The sequence below is a fragment of the Podarcis muralis genome, chromosome 13 (genome assembly GCF_964188315.1).
Source record: "Podarcis muralis chromosome 13, rPodMur119.hap1.1, whole genome shotgun sequence".
NCBI classification, from domain to species: domain Eukaryota; kingdom Metazoa; phylum Chordata; class Lepidosauria; order Squamata; family Lacertidae; genus Podarcis; species Podarcis muralis.
In genome coordinates, this window is record NC_135667.1 from 33,244,625 (window position 1) to 33,261,904 (window position 17,280).

The window sequence follows — 17,280 nt, forward strand, 5'->3', positions numbered from 1 at the left end:
TTTCTTGTGAAACTTGGAGGTGTGGTATTCCAAACCTTTGACTACACAATCATGATCCATAACTGATTGCGGCTTTCTGGCAAAATCCCCACTGCTTATTTACAGGCATATATCTTCCCTTCTACCATTTTATGATGCTCACACCGCAAATGCTGCAGCACATGTTGCAAACACAAAGAGAACAAGTGTTGATCTGCATTTACCAATTGTGTGGACGCAGCTTTATTGCATCCAGTTCTGGTACCTTTGCACACACGACACCAGATTGTAATTCTAGTTCCAGCATTTGGGTCAGCAGGTTAAAGCTGTGTTCTCAACCCATCTACAGTCCCTGCATCTTTGGAACAGTTCCAGTCAAGCAAGGAGCACACCACCCCCCTCCATCGTCTGGACGTCTTAATAACATGTTAATGATGCCTAGTTCATCTGAAGAGGGTCCAGATGTTTCACTACTAATTGCTTCTGTGGAGGGGAATACTAAACGCCCACCAGAAGTGTTCTAAATGTCGAGGATCTCCAGTCTTGAAAGGATAAGCAGGCTGGCGGAAAGGTTTTAATTAGTGTATGAGGGGAGGGGGCAGTTAATTAAGTTGGATTCTTTGCTGAATTTTGATTGTAGTTTGGCAAAAAATAGTTATGAGAAAACAATGGCGGACTCACACAGGCCTTGCATACCTAAACAGCTGCATCTAGTGTCCCACTCTTGATTTCTAATGGCAGTAAGGTTGCCATCTTTGTGGGCTGAGAAACTCTGCTCCCTGGTTACAGAACCAGCAAGTTAGAACAGAGTTTGGAGTAATCCAGTGTGTCAAAGACAGAACCTTAAGAAATACAGGGCCCAAGGCAGAAGTTGCCATGTTTTAAGTACAGTCTTGACAGAACCTAGCAACACAGATCTGGGATTTACTGACAATCTAACTACATATAGTTTTATTGGTGTTGTTGTTGTTTAGTCGTTTAGTCTTCGTGACCCCATGGACCAGAGCACGCCAGGCCCTCCTGTCTTCCACTGCCTCCCACAGTTTGGTCAAACTCATGCTGGTAGCTTCGAGAACACTGTCCAACCATCTCGTCCTCTGTCGTCCCCTTCTCCTTGTGCCCTCCATCTTTCCCAACATCAGGGTCTTTTCCAGGGAATCTTCTCTTCTCATGAGGTGGCCAAAGTATTGGAGCCTCAGCTTCAGGATCTGTCCTTCCAGTGAGCACTCAGGGCTGATTTCCTTAAGAATGGAGAGGTTTGATCTTCTTGCAGTCCATGGGACTCTCAAGAGTCTCCTCCAGCACCATAATTCAAAAGCATCAATTCTTCGGCGATCAGCTTTCTTTTATTGGTAGGACTAGTAAAATACTACTTGGTTGAAGAGACAGCGTCAATTTAAGACTTAGTTTAAACCAAGTGTTAGGTGCACCCTGGTTTTGTGAGCAGTGAGAATTTTGGGGGTGCGATGCTTTTGGAAGGCAAGAGGCATACCACATTTTGAAATATCTGTATTTATTTACAAATTTACAGATTGAGCATACATGGAAATTCAGTTTAAACATTCCAACAGATAGTCCAAAAAACTATTGCTCCCACACTAAATCTCCAAAGAGCCAGTCGGCACCCTCAATGCTGTCAGTTTACATCCCTAACTATAATAATAATAATAATAATAATAATAATAATAATAATAATACTTATACCCCACCCATCTGGCTGGGTTTACGTCATATATTACATCAGCTGGGTATCTCGCCCTTTTAGTTATTTGTTAGTCATTCAGAAGGCCAGCTATTGATTGCAGTCAGCCAACGATTTAGTTCCCATGGCAGCATACCATGTCTATTTTACCTAACAAAAATGAGATACTGTACTTGCCAGGTCTAGTCAGGCCTATTCAGATAATTTTCTGTCCAGATTTCACTCTTGGATTCATAGGACCACTGAGTTGGAAGGGATCCTGGAGAACATGCAGTCCACCCCCACTTAGATGAATGGAATCATAGAATTGTGGAGAATTGTGGAAGGGATATCTTGAGGGTCATCTAGCCCAACCCCTTGCAATGCAGGAATCACAACTAAAGCATCCATGGCAGGTGGCCATCCAAACACTGCTTAAAAACCTCCAGTGAAGGAGAGTCCACCACCTTCCAAGGGAGTCCATTCCACTGTGGAACAGCTCTTGCTGGTGTTTAGTCAGAATCTCCTTTCTTGTAACTTGAATCCATTGGTTCAGGTTCTACCCTCTGGAGGAGGAGAAAACAAGCTTGCTCCATCTTCTATGTGAAGATGAAAGATCTTACAACACAGTGCTCATTACAACTGGGGCCCGGTCTTGGAACAAGTGGCATAGATTAAACAGAGCACATCTTAAGTCTCTCTGTGCTCCCTTTCTTTCATTATCAAGAAATGAGGCCACATTTAGGAAAGTGTTCTGAAGAAACAGAGATGTGTAATACCTTAAGGGCTTGGCGAACGGTTTCATCTGTACTTTCAGCATGTACTTTTAAGGGGAGGTGAGCAATAGATAGAGGTTGCTGAGTTTGCCTGGGATGGCGCACCCTACCCTGGCAGAGGAAGCAGAAAAGCACACATGACCTAAAGTAATACCAGCATCTTTAACTTCCAAATGCCTCTAAGCAAAAACTTACCAGTAATCTCTTAGTTTGCACCCAGATTTAATCTGTTTCTGTTTTCAGGTCTTTTGGTGCACATTCTCATGCTAAGACTGGGCAAACCAGTTTCCCAGCCACTTTCTCATTCTGCAAATGAGTGTGCACTGCCTGGTCAAACAGGGAAAGTGACCTCATGCACCAGTTGTCTAGGAGTTAGAATGCATTGTTAGTGGTCGAGTCACATTGCACAGAGAGAGCCTTTGAATAATAGGATAGTTTGGTTTATAACACTTGATAGATAGATCTGTTGGATATTCAATTTTTATTTGCTGGTGGTCAAAGTTTTTCTATCTGTTCTTTCCCCTCCCAGAGCTACAATTCCCAGAGTTCCCTGGGAATAAAGGTTAATGGTTCAACTACTCTGGGAATTGTAACTCTGCTACAATTGGAGAGGGGTAGCTCTTCACCTCAACTACAGTTCCCATAATTCTTAGGGGGAAGCGATGACTGTTTAAAGTGGTATCATAGTGTTTTAAAGGTGTGGTGTGAATGTGGCCTAAATGTTGTAAGCTCTACATGTGGGCAGAGCTTGTCATTAATGAATGGCAGTTGGAAAATCATGGGAGTGGCCTTAAGGCTAACTTGTGTTTCTTAACACGTTTTTAAAACTAGAAGTAACATAAAGCAAGGAAACAGACTGTATCAATGAGAACCAGTGTGTTGTAGAGGTTAGATCTATGGGCTGCAATCTGTTAGGAAGTTCTGCTGCACAAGCTCCTCTGAAAGGAAACAGGAACTACATAAGAGCTCACATTAATTTCAGTGGTGGATTATGCATCAGGTAGGATGAAGGAAATGCTCAGCCTTGAAATTCACCGGGTGACCTTGGGCCAGTCTACCTTGTAGGGTTGTTGTGAAAGTAAGTGGGAGAAGAGAATTATCTGTGTTGCACTGAGCTCCTTGCAAGAAAGGCAGGCTATAAATGCAATGAAGTAAACATGTAAAAAAAAAGGGGGGGCAGCAGAGTAGAAGAGAGAAAAGATTTGATGTACGACGCACAATCCATCAAGAAGTTCTCCTGCACAAGTGCTGATGAAAATAATAGGAACTACGCAAGAACTACCCTATGCATTTCAGTGGGTGTTCTGCAGGAGAAATTCCTCATAGATTGTGACCATGTTAAATAGTAGGTGGGGAATATGCCATTTGGATTTTTCATCTCAAGCACCAAAATATATTAACCTAGCCCTTTTTAAAAAACTTTTGATCCACAGAAGACTTCTCTGGCCCTCTTGTAACACTCTGCTTTTGAATCAACAAAGCAGTGGCTCTGCTAGTGTTTACAGAAGACCTAACAAAGAAATTCTTTCATCATCCTATATATTTATTCATAGTACAGAACATATTTCAGATCAATCCGGTTCTTGCCAAGCCACAGCCAGGATTGTAGGATGGAGCTTATTTTTAGATTTCGTTCTGGACTTACCGGATGCCCTCCCCGCACTGCAATTAGGCTAGGAAAAAGGCTCCTAGCTGTTTCCAAGCATAATTACTATATTGCGGGTGTAAGACTGTTACACGGGTGAGGGTGGATAAGAGGAGGAAGAGGAAGGGTTAACTTTCTCTATGTGCTGTGGCCATTTATTTGAATAAAGTCTCCCATTGGCTCCCAGAGAAGTCTGTTCTCAAGTCTTATACAGGCGGGGATGTGTATTATTAAAGGTTTGTCATTGGGCCCAACTAAATGGCCTACATGCTTCCTCAGTTACCCACAACTGTATTTGATTTTAATCTGATTTGAGAGAGCCAAGAAGCTTCCAAGGTATCAGTTCTTCATGATCTAACAACTGCTGCAATTTGAGCTGTGCAGGAGCTCTTCTCCCCCTTCTACTCAACGGCCACTTCAAGCTTGAAGATCAAATTCCAAATTCAGGTTTTGCAAGTACAGTATTAAGGGGTATTCTTATGGCTATGTGCACCTTTACAAAACTTGAGAATGTGAGTGGAAGCTTTCGTTTTTGTTTAGGTCCCAAATTCATTTAAACTAAGAGTCAGTTTGAATATGAGCTCAGAAACAGTTCCAGACAGTCTGGACCTTGCCACCATTTGGTTTAGAAATTGGCAATAAATAAAAACAATAACAAAAGTTATAGCAGGTAGAATCAAGGGGATGGCCAGGGCTCAGTCCTTGTGTGATAATACTGTTGCACCTGCTGGCTGATTTTTCCTTTGTTAGGAAGATAGCTCGTTAATTACCCGGAATGGTTGGTTATTCTTTCATCAATTGGTGTTAATGGTTATGAAATGCCTCCTCCTGATAGTGTATGTGGTTTTACATGACACAGGAGCTGATATGTGGAATGGGAATGCATGAGTTGCTTTCTGATTAATCTTCCACCTTGTGGGAGTGCCTGTTTATGTCCATTTACCTTATACAATATTTGTATATAAAGCAATTAATGGATACCTGAAGTATCCCCTGCTGTTTTTGTTTTTGTTTTACTAAGGAAAACAAGATCTGCCAACACATCACCTGGAACTTCTCATCTCCTAGAGCAGTGTTTCCCAACCTTTTTTGGGCAAAGGCACACTTGTTTGATGAAAAAAATCTCGAGGCACATCACCATTACAGCCCCGTGACGTCAGCGCGCAGCGTCACGCCGGGAGGGAAGGGCGCCGGGGCGCTGCTGCTGCCGCCGCCACTCCCGGCAGGCATGGGCCCAGCTGAGGCGGCGGCGGCTGTTGTGGTGGTGGCGGCGATAGCGGGCGGAGGAGGGGGCGGCGGCGGGGCCGAGGTGGCCGGCGGCGGCGGGGGAGGCGGTGGCGGGTGGAGCAGGAGGCCGGCCGAGGCCGGTGAGGGAGTAGGGTTGCCCGGGGCTTGAGGAGCCGTCGCCGGGAGTTGCTGCTGCTGTTGTTGCTGCTGCTGCCCGGACATGCCAGCCTCCTCCTCGTCCGCTGTCTCGCGCTCCTCTCTTTTGCGCGCGCTGCCCCGCCGCCGCCCCATTGGCCGGGTCCTGTCAGCTGATCCTGTGTTATTTCCTGTGTGTGTGTGTGAGGGGAGAATGGAGAGAGAAACCTCGGCACCACCACCGCGGAGCCGCCCCCGGCTCGACGCGGATCCTCGCCGCCGCCGCCCCGCCTCTCGCCGCCCGACTCGCCCGCCTCCCTCCCACGGCACACCAGGCAACGTCTCGCGGCACACTAGTGTGCCGCGGAACACCGGTTGGGAAACACTGTCCTAGAGAAGTAGCTTAGTTCTTGCATGGTTCCTATTCTCTTCAGTGGGGCTTGTGCAGGAGAACTTCCTGATGGATAGTGCTCCATACATTTCCATAGTCTGTTTCAAGTGTTCGAAAGACACTAATACATTATCTCAGTAATGCTTAACAACAAACCTGTAAGGTTGGCCAGTATTACTGTCAGGGGCGTTTTGCCCAATAGGGGCAAGTGGCGGGGGCGCCAGGGCACCAAGTTATGGAGGGCACCAGGGAAAAGACGGAGGCTGGAAGTGGCACCTCCCGGCACCAGCTTGCTGCCCTTGCCCGCCTCTGCCATGCCATGCCAAAGCAGCACCACGCCCGGAGCCTCTGTCTGCCGTGGCCACTGCGGTATGGGCACCAGGGAAGAGGCAGAGGCTGGGCGCAGCGCCTCTTGGCATCAGCTCACCACCCTCAACCGCCTCGCTGAGGCAGCGCCACGCCCGGAGCTTCCGCCTCTTTCCCGCCGGAGGAGCTGCCCTCCAGCTGCTGCTGCCCGCCTCCTCCAGCCCCTCAAAGCTGCTGGCAGTGCCATAAAAAGGTTGGCAACTCTGGGAACCCAGGGGATCTTTGCACCATGGTGCTGGATATACTTAAGACGGCCCTGATTACTGTTGCTTGCCGAAAGTCAGTCAATCAGTTTGTGACACTTGAATCAGGAACATTCCCGTCCACACTTTGAGCTACTACAACACAGCTGCTCATTTTGAATCTATTTATTATAACTACAATTCAGTCTTGGAAGGAATAATAATTTCAGTGCTTCTGAGCATGTGCAAAAACCCCTTCCTTGATTCTCAGCGCTCAGTGACTGCATCCGGAATCTGGGAGATGAACTTTGAATCTGAGGGTGTAGCTTCAACGCAAGTTTGATCTTTGGCACTTTTCTTTCTGTTTTGTAATGAATGACCTGATTTAGAGTTGAGTGAGGATCCAGGTGTTTTGAGGAGTGGCTGGAGAGGAGGGTTAAGGACTACGGCAGGCTGTTGGAGGCAGTGCTTGAGACAGGAATGGTGAGTAAGGAAGCTGCAGAAGATATGCAGAACCTTGAAGCTGTTATTTGATTTGAGTTTTTTGCTTAGCTCAACATTTGATACCTACCTGATGGGAGAAAGCAGTAGGGTTGCCATATTTCAAAAAGTGAAAACCTGAACATAAAAGTTGTTTGGGGTTTTTTTGGGGGGGGTGGTGGTTGTTGAGCTTTTTAAATTTTTGGCCAAAGTTGTTGATCTAAGAAAAGAAATAAGTTTTGAGCTATTTTTAAGAGAATTCGCCAAAATATACACTTGCAACATGGGTTGCCATACGCCCGGTGTTTTCCACCCGGATGTTGTTTACGAGGTCAGAATCCTTGGCTATGTCTGGGAAATTCCAGATGTATGGCAACCCTATAGAGCAAACAGGATATGGGGCAGGCATGGAGCCATTTGTTGCACTCCATTAAGATTCACCCCCCTCCTGAGTTTCATGTTTCTTCTTTTTAAGCAGTGTATTCTGTGCCACTGTAATCCAGTTAGCAGCTTTATTGAGCAGGTCACGCCCATGTTTATGCAGGGACTGTTTTATCCAACACACCTGTTCAGGCAACTGGCTTCCTCTCCCTCTCTCTCTCTTTCTAAAACCCAGCATCAAATTACCCTGATAAATAGATCTCGTGATGCAACAGCTTCCAAATGAATTCTGCAAGCGCTGCATATGGAATGTGGCAAGAGCTGGTCATTCTATCTCCTGCCACCAGGTCATTAATTGGGGGTGCCTGCGTGAGATGACTTATCGCAAGCTAGCTATCATTTAATGTGCTTTTAGTGGCTATTTTAGGATGTCTCTCTCACTCTTCTCTTGATATGTCTTCAGTATTTGTACATACAGAAAAATGAAATCTGGATTGAAGGTCCAGAAGAGCCTTCTCTGGAACTTCAGAGTTCCCAAGGCTTTCTGGTGACTACACTTGCGTCTCCAGAAACGAATTGGGAGGAACAAACAAGTTTCAAAAGGCAACCTTTTGAAACATCACCGCATGTCTGATAAACAGCCTGTTCCAAAACCAAGTGCTGAGTAGCCTCTACACCAGCAGCAATTTTTTGCAGAACAGACTAGGATCTTGGAGAAATCTCCACTCAGTCCTTATGTTCACTGAGTGACCCTGGGCCAGTTGCTCTTTTGGGGCAAGGTAGTTGGCAGAGGGAGGGAGGGAGGGAGGGAGGGAGGGAGAGAGAGAGAGAGAGAGAGAGAGAGTCAACCGCCATCACCATCAGTTTTCAAAACCTTTAGTGGAGCTGACCGATCTTCACAGAATTGTCCTGTTTAAGTTACAGTGGTACCTTGGTTGTCGAATTTAATCTGTTTGACTCCCAAAATGGTTTAAAAACCAAGGCGTGGCTTCCGATTGGCTGCAAGAGCTTCCTGCACTCAATCGGAAGCCACGGAAGTCACGTCGGGCGTTTGGCTTCTGTAAAACGTTCGCAAACTGGAACACTCAAGCGCTTGTGTGACTACGTCTGTGACCTTCTTCTAGCACAGGGGTGGCCAAATTCCAAGAGACTGTGATCTACTCACAGAATTAAAAACTGGCAGTGATCTACCCCCTTTTTTTAGGGGTTCAGGTCAAAGTTGTTGAGCTTTTTTGAGGGGGGTGGCCTGGCATTTTTACATTGTTTTGCGGTCAGAGAGGAACAGCAACTCACTGAAGGATCACTGGGGTAAATACAGCCTCGGTTTGTAAACTCTGTCTTCCGTTCTCCAACAATGGAGGGCACGGCGAGGGGGCGGGAAGGGGGCCAGCGATCGACCAAAACCTCGCAGGGATCGACTAGTAGATCGTGATCGACCTGTTGGACATCTCTGTTGTAGAAGAATCTAATGTGCAGCCAGTTTCTACACCAGTTACAGTCTGTGGCGACATACATGGACAGTTTTATGATTTATGTGAATTGTTCAGAACTGGAGGTCAGGTTCCTGACACAAACTATATATATTTATGGGTGACTTTGTAGACAGAGACTATTATAGCCTTGAGACGTTTGCCTATCTTCTTGCCCTGAAAGCAAAATGGCCTGATTGTATCACACTTTTACGTGGGAATCATGAGAGCAGACAGGTAACTCAAGTGTATGGGTTTTATGACAAATGCCAAACCAAATATGGCAACGCTAATGCCTGGAGATATTACATCAAAGTTTTTGACATGCTCACGGTAGCAGTGTTACTAGATGAGCAAATCTTCTGTATACATGGGGGCCTCTCTCCAGACATAAAAACACTGGACCAGATTCAGACCATTGAGCACAACCAAGAGATCCCACACAAAGGAGCTTTTTGTGACCTTGTTTGGTCTGATCCAGAAGATGTGGGCACCTGGGCCATAAGTCCCCGAGGAGCAGGCTGGCTGTTTGAGGCAAAAGTCACAAATGAGTTTGTCTATATCAACAACTTGCGGGACGCGGGTGGCGCTGTGGGTAAAAGCCTCAGCGCCTAGGGCTTGCCGATCGAAAGGTCGGCGGTTCGAATCCCCGCGGCGGGGTGTGCTCCCGTTGCTCGGTCCCAGCGCCTGCCAACCTAGCAGTTCGAAAGCACCCCCAGGTGCAAGTAGATAAATAGGGACCGCTTACTGGCGGGAAGGTAAACGGCGTTTCCGTGTGCTGCGCTGGCTCGCCAGATGCAGCTTTGTCACGCTGGCCACGTGACCCAGAAGTGTCTCCGGACAGCGCTGGCCCCCGGCCTCTTGAGTGAGATGGGCGCACAACCCCAGAGTCTGTCAAGACTGGCCCGTACGGGCAGGGGTACCTTTACCTTTATATCAACAATTTAAAGCTCATCTGCTGAGCCCACCAGCTGGTGCATGAAGGTTATAAATTCATGTTTGGTGAGAAGTTGGTCACAGCTATCGCTGTGGAAATAATATCATGGCATTTGAAGGTGCAAATACAAGGGAACCAAAGCTCTTCTGTGCAGTTCCAGACTCAGAACGTGTGCTTCCCTCAAGAACAACCACACCGTATTTCCTCTGAGATGTGGCTTTGCCGTCCCATACCCTTTTGTGACGTACCTTTTTAGCACTTTGCTGCTGAAATGCTGCCTCTTGCCTTTTATATTTTTTAATTATCTAAATGTATATGGTCAATAGGGATGCATCTTTCAATCTCTTTCTCTCTCTCTCTCTCTCTCCTCTTGTCCCTACCCTACCTGACTTGCCAGCTTTTGAAATGTCTCTGAACACCTACCTAGCTGTTTTGTAATACTTGTGATTTATTTATTTTTAGTTCAGTTCTTTTTTTAAATAGGGACACTGCATTTTCCCTTTAAAGAAATAAATCTAAACAGCAAAACATCAGAACTAGTCGGATCTTCTTTCATTCAAGGTTGACTTTGGGGAGGTTGTTTTTTTGAATAAGCTGTTTAAAAATTCCAGCAAAGTTGTATTTGGTGTGCATGATGGTACTGTCCAAAGCCCTGCTAGTGAGCACATTGCCAAGATGTAAAAAAAAAAATGTCCTGGTTTATATTTTGTTTTAATTCAGCATAAATACATGGTTTTAATGGCTGCTCCTGATCTCCCGCCACCCGTTGCTTTTATTATCTGTTTTATTTTTAGGATTTAAACCAAAATGCAAAACCTTGTACAGGTATTTGGATTTGTACATTGAAATAATGGTTCTGGTTTCTCAGATTAATAAAGTCATATTCTGAACTCAAGTCTGTGGGTAAAGCATTCAACCCTACATTGTTGATGTGGGGAAAATAATAATTCAGGATGGCTCCTCAAGGTTTCCAATGGAAGCTATTAAATCTGTGAGGAGGTAGAAGCAAAGGGGGCAAGCTGTATCTCAACAAGTTGTCCCATCTGAGTTTCTCCCCATTCCTTCAGTCCCTGCAAGAGAGTTGACTTCAGATGGGGATGTTCACTAATATACCTGTTCACAACTCATCAGATAGAAGCCAGTAACCCTGCACTGGGGACCATGCTCTGGATGTTTCAAGTGCTGCAAGGCTTTGCCCTCTGGTCTACCAGAACTACCCTGTTTAGTTCCCAGAATATGAGCTTCTTGAGAGCTGGCAATCCTACACTTGCTTCCTATTCCACTACGGTGAAGCATGGGAGGGAGTAGGCTAGACCAGAACCTTTCTCCCCGCAGTTACTGGGGTTTTTTTTTTAACTTGCAGGTGGTATTTTATTGGGGTGGGTGCATTAAAATTCTGCACCCTTGCAGCCTGAGGTAGTACACTGCACTCTAATTATACAACATGCGTTGACCAGGCTGCATTCTCACAGTGCACCTGTTTTCATGTGACTAATATCAGCTTTCATTAGTTGCTGCTTGGCTTTGTTTTGTGAGCCTCTTCATTGCTCATGTACTGTCTCTGACCTGTCAGCCTGCCAAGCATTATCTAACATCTCTGTCCTTTTGAAACACGGAATGGTGTAATCTTAATTACTATTTATCATCGCTCAGATGATTGTGAACTTTGTACCCGTTCTCCTCTGGCCTAGCTCTGGCTGACACACCTTGGTACTGTGAGACCTTGAAAATCCGCCCCAGAGTTGGCATCTCCACCCTCCACAAGAGAACTGTGAAGCCATTCATGCATGGTAGACAAGCAAGCTGAAATAGAACATCTTTCCGTCCGACTCTCTCTCTCTGGCTTTATGATTCGGACAGATCCTTAGGGAGCGTTGTACAAGGCACCTCTCCTTTAATGGTCAAATTCAGGGCTTGATTTGAGAGGGGCTCAGCAGAACTCAAAGAATTATGCTCTGAGCATGCCAGAATCCTGACTACAAATCCCTACACATTTAGCATTAGGAAAACATGTTACCAGAAAAGAGGGTCTGACTTTCAGACAGGTTAGAGGCTCCTCTCATTTCATAAGCTAAACTTAGCACAGTTTATACTCCATAAATCAACAAAAATTGCACACTTGCCCATGACTGTTAAGGCTGCAGTCTCTTGCACTCTTATTTGGGAGGAGATTACATTGAGCAAACTTTTATTTACTTATTTTATTTTATTTTTCATCCTGCCTTCATCCAAGTTAAAGCCCCAGGTTTCTGAAAACAATAATTTTATTAAAGATTTTTCAGACTGTAACACAGAATTGGTAGAGTACATATTGTCAAATATCTGAACAATAACAACAAAAGAATTATTCACTCATCATTGCATGTCTTCATGTGTCTATTGTAATAAACTGCAGGGAATATTCAGGCCACACCCAAATGCATAGCTCCTCCACAAATTAATCTGGGACAATCTGGCCTGCATTTGCTCTCTATTCCAGTTTTGAGAAGTTAAGAATGATATCCAAACAGCCTCTAAGTGGTCATTTTTAGCATACTTAATCAGCTCCCAATTTATGTTAAACATTCAAGTAATGCCATTTCCCGAACATTATCCAGTCAGCCCTTTACCAGTTTTTGTAAGGATATGTTTGTATTGTTTCAACTACAAAAATAGAATAATAGAAAGATAATATACCTAAAAATAGAGAGTAATCGGCAATATCCCTCATCCAATAGTTCATAGCCATCTTATCCTAACAGGTTTCTCCATCAGGGGTGCCCAGAACAAGTGATATTTTTATAGGATTTTATGCCCAATGTGTTATGTACTGAAGTTCTCACCCTGGGCCAGCAGGGGGATACTGTAGATAGTTTTCACTCAGGTCCACATATGCAAATAAGGGATTGAAAGTGACGTTCAGTGATTGGATAGTTACAGAAAGTGGTTACTGTTGCGTTGTAGTGGAGTTCTATATAAGCAGGCTGGCTGAACCCTTCAGTTCAGTTCTGTTCTGGGTCTGTGAATAAACAAGAGCTGTTTGAAGAATCGCTGTTTTGTCTGATATGTTCACCCACAAATTAACACAATGCAAAAGCCATTACAAAAACCAATTGCTTGCAAAGTCATGTCTTAATGCTTGTGCTTGTTTTGCTAGCTACTTTCATTGCACAACCTATTGGTATGCCATTCCATTATACTTCCTCCTTCCCCAGATTTCCAATTCTTCTCAACCACCTGCTTTACAAATTTTCCAGTGACTAGCTAACTCCAAATGAACAGCTGTGAGCAAAAGAATTATTAGGTCTTGGTGAACTTATATTGGTGTCATCTGGCTGCACTATTGCCAGTAGGGCCAGGTCAGGTGGGATTGATTGCCCTTTAATGTCTGGGATTTTGTAAATATCACTTCCCAAAAACCTTGAACATATACTATCACATATGGCCCATATGCACAGGTTTTGAGTTGTGCAAGGCAAGAGCTCTCCCTCACATTCCCCCCCCAAAAGTAGGTTATCTTTCCCAAACTGCGTAACCCCTCACCCCAGCTCATCTGACCTTCAGTATTCATACGTGGGCAGTGATGCCAACTAATATATAGAATGATGAAAGATGAGATAACATATGTAATCTTAAACTTTTATTTTCCTTATTTGAGCGATGCATATCGTACCCCTCAATAAAAGTCTTGACATATATTTTGGAGTGCTTTGGGACTAGCTTGACAAGTAAAATACACTTTATCTGTATTGTATATTAATTGCTGCTATTCAGATTGACTATAGTGTTTCTAAACTGTTGTGACATATTTGACATCTAGCTAAATAAGAAAACAAGGGCACTATATTTGAGTTATGCTGGCTGAATGGTCTTAGGAAGTGGCTAAGTGCTGTTAGCGCTGCTTTGCCAGTCCAGATGGAATTACACCTCCAGCATGACACTTAAGCTGATGGAACTCTGCTGGTATGTTGGCAGAGATACTGTGCTGGCAAAGTGACACTGGTAAATAGGACAGGTGCGGTGGGGAAAGCAGAATGGGATGGAATCATGGGTGTGCCCTGAGCAGGGCATAGTTACACCTCTTATCGGTGGTTGCAAGAACAAATGATCCCTATATTCTAAACAAAATGCTTGTTTAACCTGGAGATAGGCTGTATGAATTGTGTATTGCTTTGTAATGATTTGTTGGGTCTCTGGACCGTAATAAAGATTGATGAGTTACACCTCTTCATTTCCAAGACATGCCCATTTGACAGTGGAACATTATGCCAGGTCTGAGGTTGGTGCAAGTAATTTTGCCTCCCATAGAAGCTAGCAGGGAGGAGGGAATTACATAAAAATAATAGCAGCCCTCCCACCTCCTTCCCCACCCACCTCAGAATGATAAGAGCATACAGGAGTCAGCAAACTTTTTCAGCAGGGGGCCAGTCCACTGTCCCTCAGACCTTGTGGGGAGCCGGAGTATATTTTTGGGGGGGAATGAACGAATTCCCATGCCCCACAAATAACCCAGAGATGCATTTTAAATAAAAGGACACATTCTACTCATGTAAAAGCATGCTGATTCCTGGACCGTCCGTGGGCCGGATTTAGAAGGCAATTGGGCCAGATCCGGCCCCCGGGCCTTAGTTTGCCTACCTATGGCATAGGATATGCCTTCCACTGGCATATCTGTAGCATGGTGTGAGTAGAGGACTGTTTTGCTTGGGTGCAATCCTATACTCACCTAGGAGTAAGCCCAGCTGAACTTAATGAGACTTCAGAATTGCTATGTATAGGATTGCAGTTTAAAATGTGTCTTTAGTGGTAATTTCATCCTTGGTTGGGTGAACAACAACATTTTAACAGAAGAATTTGCTTGTGCAGAGGGGGGAGGGCGCAGATTATAATAGTTTTAATCCTTAACATGTAAGCATCGTGTGATCCTGTTTTGAGATTCCAAGGTGTTTGAGAGACTGTTCATGATCAATAAACAAATTTGTGTTTTTGAGTATTGTTTTAATGAAAGATAGTTAAATAATTGTGACGTAACTCAAAACCCTAAGTTTCTGATTTAACTATTTGGCTTTTGAAACTTCCAGGTTCTGGTAAGTAAAATCCAAAATTGTGACATTTTGAAAATAGGCGTTTTGAAACAGAGTGCAGTATACTTACACAAATTTTCATATTTTGGCTCTAAAGCCTTTCTGTTACTTGATGACATTTTCAGTTTCATACCATGTTGTGTTTGGAATACCTGCAAGTTTAAATTATTGAGTGAATTTAAAGTTTTATTGGGTAGGAGGAAACCGTGTACATTGTCAAATGTGTTTCCCAAATCCCTCTATTTTATCCTTCTCTAAGCTGTAAATTAGGGACGCGGGTGGCGCTGTGGGTAAAACCTCAGCGCCTAGGACTTGCCGATCGCATGGTCGGCGGTTCGAATCCCCGCGGCGGGGTGAGCTCCCGTCGTTCGGTCCCAGCTCCTGCCCACCTAGCAGTTCGAAAGCACCCTTAAGTGCAAGTAGATAAATAGGTACCGCTTTATAGCGGGAAGGTAAACGGCGTTTCCGTGTGCTGCTCTGGTGCTGGTTCGCCGGAGCACCTTCGTTGGTTCGCCGGAGCCACGTGACCCGGAAGTGTCTCCGGACAGCGCTGGCTCCCGGCCTCTTAAGTGAGATGAGCGCACAACCCTAGAGTCGGACACGACTGGCCCGTACGGGCAGGGGTACCTTTACCTTTACACTGTAAATTACAAATCTGAAATTCACAAACTGATTGCTACATAAATTGTATAAATATTTTTGAAGGATTGGAGAAAATATTTTTCATCATTCCTTTTTTAAAATCCAAAAGCTCCTTTCAGATTTGAGTTCAATACTGGCGAAGTGAGAATTTAAAGTTTGGCAGCTGCCATTCGCACAGGTTCCTTCCCCTCCCCGGCCTCTGAGGTTTCGTCCTTGGTTGCCCGTAGCAACCCACCTAAGATGTCGCTCCCTCATAAGGTGAGACGCAGGCCGCTATGAATGTACGGAGATTACGTATTGGGGTGGGAGGGGGAAGGGCTAAGGACCCGTTGCGGATGGCAACACCGTCCAAAGACAATGGGAACGACCGTAGTAACTATTCGATCGGCGGTTGGTTGCTACCTCCGTCGCTCAAACCACATAGCGCGGGGAGCCTCGCGAGCGTTTAACGGATTGGCGAATTTGTGATGTCAGTCGGCGCTCAGTCCGGCCGGCCCACTACTATAGCGATTGGGACTTTCCCCTTATCGGAGTCTTTCTTTTTTTTTTGTAATGCCTTCCTCATCTACCGTCCCCCCCCCCGAGCGCGCTCCGATTGGCCGTTATGATGTCACTCGCTGGGAGGTTTGGAGCTGTGAAGTCTGCTTGTCCTCTGATTGGGCAATCGAGCTGTCGCTCGCCCCCGTCTTAGAGGAGGATTGGACGAGGCAGCGCGGCGGGCGGGGAGAAGAGTGGTGGTAGACGGGCGCTGCTGTTGGGGGCTCGGGACCGGCTCCGGGGCAAGGCCCGCCTGAAGGCAGCGGCGGGTGCTGAAATAACGGGAGCTGGGGGAGAGAAGGTATGAAACGAAGTGGGGTGGGGAGGAGGATAGGGCTATATGAGGGGAAGGGGGTGGAGTTAAACAAAGCAGGGGAAGACTAAAAGGGGGGGGGGAGGAAAGCATAAAGCGGAGGTGGGGGGGGGCGAGGAGAAACAGAGAGAGCAATGGGGTCCGCGGTAGAGAAGAGGGACCTCTAACTGGGCCGCTGGTGGAGAGCGAATTTAGGGGAGGGGGCTAAAGAAACGGTGGCCTTGAGTAGGCCAGGTGGGAGGGAAGCGGGTAGGAGAAACGTGGGCTGGGCGAGCAGCGGCGAGAAGGCGGCGGGGAAGACCGAGAGGAGCAGAAAGCTGAGGAGAAAGGAGTCGCGTGTGGTGCGCTGGTCAAGGGAGGCTGCGGAAGGGTAGGGGGCAAAGTGAGGCCAGCCCCTAGCAAGCGGCGGCTGGTGGGCTGATGGAAGTGTGGGGGAAGGGCCTGGAAGCTGTGGCGGGGTGGGGGGGGAGAGGTTTGAGTAGGGTGTATCGGGGGACTCGAGAGCTAAAGGGCACCACGTGGGCTAGAGGAGGAAAGGAAAGGGGTTGGGGTGTGTGTGTGGGGGGGGGGGTAAACGTTAAAAGTTGGCCTGGAGAAGTGAGGGCTGGGGGAACTCCCTTTTCTGGTTTCCCCGGTGTTGTTGGGAAACGAAGCAACCTGAAGCAGGGACTTCGGAAAGGATGGTGCAGGTGGATGTGGGAGGGGTTACTCCAAATTTCGGGGGAGGGGGTAGTTCGGGAGCGGAGGGTCAGATTGGACGAAGGATTATTGGAGTGGAGCGCGACTTTCGTTTTAGGTTTGGGTTGTAAACCACACTCGGTACAGTAGGGTAGAGTGGTGGTATGCAAATTTTAAAAATGGAAAGAGCCTGTGAATTATAAGGGCTGTTTGGTGTCGTTCTGAAGAACAGTACAGGTATGCGTTATTATGCAATAGTGATTTGGGGGAAATATTGCCCTACCTTACAAGGTTGTTGTAAGAACTGCTGTGTAGTGATTGAAACTCCCATTGTTCTAGGCGCATTTTGCGACGGGGAATTTCATTAGCGTGAGCAGTTTCTGAGCTCTGGGTGCAGT

General features: G+C 46.0%; 1 protein-coding gene, 1 long non-coding RNA gene and 1 pseudogene across 5 annotated transcripts in view; 2 read left to right on the plus strand and 1 right to left on the minus strand.

Moving 5' to 3' along the window:
- The first annotated feature begins 7,145 nt into the window (after positions 1-7,145).
- LOC114582070 (serine/threonine-protein phosphatase 6 catalytic subunit pseudogene) lies at positions 7,146-10,513 on the plus strand (annotated as a pseudogene).
- A 1,322-nt stretch (positions 10,514-11,835) lies between these two features.
- LOC144325128 (uncharacterized) lies at positions 11,836-12,707 on the minus strand. Its single transcript, XR_013390425.1, has 2 exons — positions 12,472-12,707; positions 11,836-11,898 (listed from the first exon to the last, which is right to left on the minus strand). It is a non-coding gene; the product is annotated as an uncharacterized LOC144325128 (long non-coding RNA).
- A 3,305-nt stretch (positions 12,708-16,012) lies between these two features.
- Positions 16,013-17,280, plus strand: part of NFE2L1 (NFE2 like bZIP transcription factor 1) — a 32,785-nt gene continuing 31,517 nt past the window's right edge. The window contains exon 1 of one of the 4 annotated variants that reach the window (XM_077917340.1): positions 16,013-16,192. The gene's annotated coding sequence lies outside the window, so the exon portion shown is untranslated. Of the gene's footprint in view, positions 16,193-16,377; positions 16,575-17,280 lie in introns of those variants that run through there. The other 3 variants (XM_028702700.2, XM_028702695.2, XM_028702696.2) reach the window with 3 other exon arrangements.